Source organism: Lycium barbarum, chromosome 10, assembly GCF_019175385.1.
Source record: "Lycium barbarum isolate Lr01 chromosome 10, ASM1917538v2, whole genome shotgun sequence".
Classification (NCBI taxonomy): Eukaryota; Viridiplantae; Streptophyta; class Magnoliopsida; order Solanales; family Solanaceae; genus Lycium; species Lycium barbarum.
This window is the reverse complement of record NC_083346.1, coordinates 25060219-25064682: the sequence shown is the minus strand read 5'-3', so window position 1 is coordinate 25064682 and position 4464 is coordinate 25060219. Positions and strand designations below refer to the sequence as shown.

The 4464-nt window shown below is 39.1% G+C and overlaps 1 pseudogene; it reads right to left on the bottom strand.

Annotated features, from left to right (window-relative positions):
• Window positions 1-3836: 3836 nt before the first annotated feature.
• Window positions 3837-3956, bottom strand: LOC132616254 (5S ribosomal RNA; annotated as a pseudogene).
• Between the last annotated feature and the right edge of the window lie 508 nt (window positions 3957-4464).

Sequence of the window (4464 nt, the reverse complement as noted above, 5' to 3'; positions counted from 1 at the left end):
TCACTTGAAAATTGCTTACTTTTTGTTTCCCTCTCTCTCCTCTCTTCAATTTATAGAAATTTATGGGCTAAAATCTGGTGAAAAAAAGAGGTCTTACCCTTTTTATAAGGATCATACTGTAGCCTGCGTTTCTGCTCTGTCAGCTGAACTTGCAACGTCCATAATTCTCTACTCCGAAGTCTAATCGACAAGCGGTTTGTTACGTTGGAAACTAGACTCGATGAACTTCATTTTAGGATTTTGTTTCACCTTAAAAAACTTCATATGCTAAGAGATATTGGTCCACCAAGTATGACCAAAATGGTCACACAAAACATTACCCATCCTTTTTCCAAAGTCGTACTACTCCATTTCTTCCACTCATTTCCTTATAAAACCTTTCGGTATACCTTATATTCATTCTTTACTCATTAAATATACTTAATAATTCTTGCTCCTTACATTCCAAAGTGGTTTTACTTAACCATAACTCAACGTACTTATGTTTCAAATTTGATAAGTGCTTCTTCGAAGATACGGGGTGTAACATCCTTCCCCCTTTAAAAACATTCGTCCTCGAATGTTGTAGTGCGCCGATCCTCAATATCCTCATTGAATTTTTGTTTGATTACCATATACTAATACTATAATTTGGTCAGTTTCATCCTGCTCTTTCTTAGCTCCTTATCGAATTCATTTGTGAGTCGTACAGTCTTCAATCCTCAAGTATACAAGTTAGCTAGTCTTGCATTCTCATTCTGTCTTCCTTCCTGTGGTTTAACTAGCCACACCACGGTTACTCGCCGTCCTACGAGCGTCCTTCCTCTTCGTTCCTTATTTCTTTATTAACGGATAACTCCCTTGCTCGAATATAGCACTTTCTTCTTTCTCTTGTTGACTCCTCCGATGCTATCTTGCCTATCCCTACTTGTACTTGTTGAGCTTAGATACGTGCTAGATTATCCCCTCGTAATTCATCAGCCAAGCTTTCCGATTCATCATAGATTTTCTTATACTAATGTCCCGTTGCTTGTTCAACGTTACTCTGCTACTGAAAAATCCTTACTCTTAACGGTTACATTTCTTCAACCATGCGTCTTAATTCCTTTCCATGATCATTTATAGCATATCCTCAATACGATTTCTTAAATACGTACAATTCCTAATGTTCCATCACCATCTTTATTATTCCTCGTAGCAGGATTATATATTGCGATGAACCAATAATCATAGTTCGAACTGGTCTATAGCTCACAATATCTTCGAGTTCTTGTCAAACTCTCCCTTTAATTCCTTTGCCTCAAATCTTGCAATATAACATATAATTATAAGGTTAGGGCAATTCTCACTTTACCACAGCTTCTCTCCAACATCGGTATGGTATACTTACCCTTGACTTCCTTATTCCAGTGACCACTTAGTTAGCTGTCATTCCTTGTTGGCTTTCCAGTGTGTCCATTCCCATCTGTGGGGCATAACCTTACGCTGATAGTTCATACAATTCTATAATACATACCCTTATGCTCAGTATGGTTAGTGACCCGTGATATACTTTCTAATTTATATTGATGTTGTTGCCTTTCTATCTACACCCACATTGTTCTTCCTCTCTTTAGAGATCGCCACACCGCTTATCGTTACTCCCTTTGTTAAGATTCTTATATTTTTCCTTTAATATCAAGATTTTCTTCCGTTGTAACCCAAAGTGTCCTTTGTACTCGTCATCCATTTCATCATTCTCTTTGTAGTTAGCTTGCAGAGCTTTCTTACTCTTTTTATTACTCTTTAGGATACGCCACTGCCTATTTAGGTGCAGCACAAATTTCCCTGGTCTAGAAATATCATATCTCACGTCCGCATGAAGTATTCTCTTAATCCATTTTAATTCCTTTTCATACCTACTTTGTGGTACGCTTATCTTTAATTCGTTCTTGCTCCCTCTTAATGCATTCTTGGTATGCCACTACGTCCCGAAGTTTGGCCTCCTTAAGCTAACCTCTTTCTTTCCTTGGACTTTTGACAATGCCATACCTCGTTTCAGGACTAGATCTGCCCTTCCCCCCTTTTTAAGGGTGTTCTTATACAATAGTAACTCCCGAATATCAGTAGTCATCGGCCTACCCTAACGATCCTTCGACTCTTTTGGTCTCTTATAATACCGAAATTCTCTCATCGTATAGCTTGACTTATTTTCCTTTCTGCTAATCGAGGGCTTTGCATTTGAATGAAGCGCTTATGCATTACAGATCCATTCTCGCTGCCTTTTTTAAGGCCTTTCTACTTCTACCTTTTATGACCGAACATTTCCCGAATCAACGGGTTAATGGAAACATTGGAATCCATCAAAACATTTTACGGGACGTTTGGTCACACTTTGCTCTTTTTATCCCTCGTCTTCCTCCACAACTATTATCACTGAAATTCTTATTACTCTGGGTTTTCCGATTTCACTCTACGTCTACAATATATCATTGAGGGTTAATATGCTACACTCTTCCCCTTCCATTATCAATCCTTTTATTCTCTTGGCTCACTTATCTGAAATTTTCCTTGACTACTTATTTGCGTCCCACCTATGCGTAGTAGTTCTTCCAGTGTTCTGCCACTTCTTGTTCGTGTCATGAATTCCTTGCAAATATACCCTCTTCTTTCTTCTCCTTCCTGCCGCCAAGGCTAGTCCATACTCATGAATATTTCCCATACATCCTTCTATTTCCTTTATAATTAAAACCTCGGTATTCCTTATCCTCATCCCATGTCATTGATGTACTACCTCCCGGATAGCTTTGTTAGTTCATTAACCTCTCGCTTGTCCTTGGTGATTGCTCAATTTTTCTTTTCTTCCTTTCTTCTTCTTTTGACCAACCCATTAGTGTACCTTTCCTGCTTTCATCCTCAAACCTTCCTTGAGTTCCTTCCTCCCCGAGCGTCCTTCTCCACTTGTTATTTTATAGTATCGACCCTAACGTTCGTAAAATATTCCTTTAAACGTGCAAATCTGTTCTATTCTTAAATCATCTTTTAGGAAAGCTTCTCCGTTTCCGAGGAAACCGTGTCAGTATGACTACACATTTATCCCTTTAGACACCTCTCGAGAGCTGGAAATCTCTTAGTATCATTGCAAGGCCTGATCATTCTCTCTCTTACTTCACATCCCTATTTGTGATTACTATCCTTTAGTCCCACTAATCAAGTCTGTTTTCTGACCCCACACATTCATCTTTTGTTTCACACTACCATAATTTATCCCTTTCACATGCCTACCTTCGAATTTTATCCAAATAGTCCCTTGCCTTACCCATCGTCCCTCTTGGAAGCTTCACTTACCCTCGTTTCTTACACTTTTTTTTTCTCAAGGCATTCTAATCTCTTTACTTTCTATATATTCACTTTCTTCCTTTCCCTGATGTTGTTGCATTAGGACTTTCCAACTCTAGCCTGTGGTGACAATATCATCAACTTACCTTGTAACATCTATCACTTGAACTTCACTACCCTGTTCGATTGATGCCTTCAGTATACCGGAACGTCGATTGCTGGGACACATATACCGGTTGGCGCAGCCACATACGGGATATCATACACACACACACACACACACACACACACACACATATATATATATATATATATATATATATATATATATATATATATGTTTACTAACGCCTCGCTTACAAAGTACTTCCCAATACTATTCGAACTCATCCTAATTCTAGAGCTGTGATGCACTTTTTTTTTTCTTTGCCGGTCTAGTCCGCCTCATCCTTCGCAACCTTTTATGGTTTCTAACCACTCCGCATACTCCAATTCCCTTAGGCTACTCTAGCTTCTCATCTGTCTCTTATGTCTGAATTTGTAAGACTCTTAATATACTTCCCAGGGGGTCACCCATCCTAGTATTTCTCTCACCCTAGCACGCTTAACCTTGGAGTGCTAATGGGATCCACTGCGTTAGTGCTGGTATAATCGCATACACCTTACTGCGTGACCTTCCTCATATAACTTAAAGCAAGTTGAAGTTTTAACAGATTCCAAAACATTCTCGTAATGCATCTCCCTCTAAATAAGAAAGGATCTCTTACTCATCCGACTAAGCAAATGCTATTTTGGCCTTTGAAATCCTCAATAATCACCTTCAATCTGCATGTATGACTACTTTTCATCCTAGCTTTCAAGATTCCCAATGGTGGCGAAGGCATCTTGATCGCAGTTACTTCCAAATACTTAAGTCACTGATCCCCTTTAGGATTTTCGCTCACCACTATTCCGTATTCCCCTGAAGTAAATACATACGCACATAGGAAGTTCCAATAAGAACACGTATACCTGTAGTCGATCGGTCCTTAGCCTGATCTGGTAGGCTATAGAGTGAAGTGTGCTCTACATCTTTGTCTTCCCACCGTCTACTAGTCTGGCCTAACATAATGCTGAAACGTAAGGAAAATCTAGATGTGCCAACTTTGTACTTCCTCAATTACGTCT